This window comes from Penaeus monodon, chromosome 19 (assembly GCF_015228065.2).
Source record: "Penaeus monodon isolate SGIC_2016 chromosome 19, NSTDA_Pmon_1, whole genome shotgun sequence".
Lineage (NCBI taxonomy): Eukaryota > Metazoa > Arthropoda > Malacostraca > Decapoda > Penaeidae > Penaeus > Penaeus monodon.
This window is the reverse complement of record NC_051404.1, coordinates 36,566,985-36,567,267: the sequence shown is the minus strand read 5'-3', so window position 1 is coordinate 36,567,267 and position 283 is coordinate 36,566,985.

The following is a 283-nucleotide window of genomic DNA, read 5'->3' as shown; positions in this document are numbered from 1 at the left end:
ATACCCACGTACACGCACTTGTATTTACAGCTGCATATATACACTCGAATGTCATATATATGAATATAATAAAAGTGAGAAGAGAGACAAAATGTTAATTAAGGACTCTCATCAAGTACAGTAAGTTCAGTATATATTCCCCATCACCTTAGCCCCACCCCCCTTTCCATGACCCCCACCCCTCCCCTGGGTCCTCCCCATCACCTTAAGGATCAGTAAGTTGCCAATATGTAATCTGGCGGCTAATCACTTTCTTTGAGCGCTGATCCCGGGGCTGATCCCT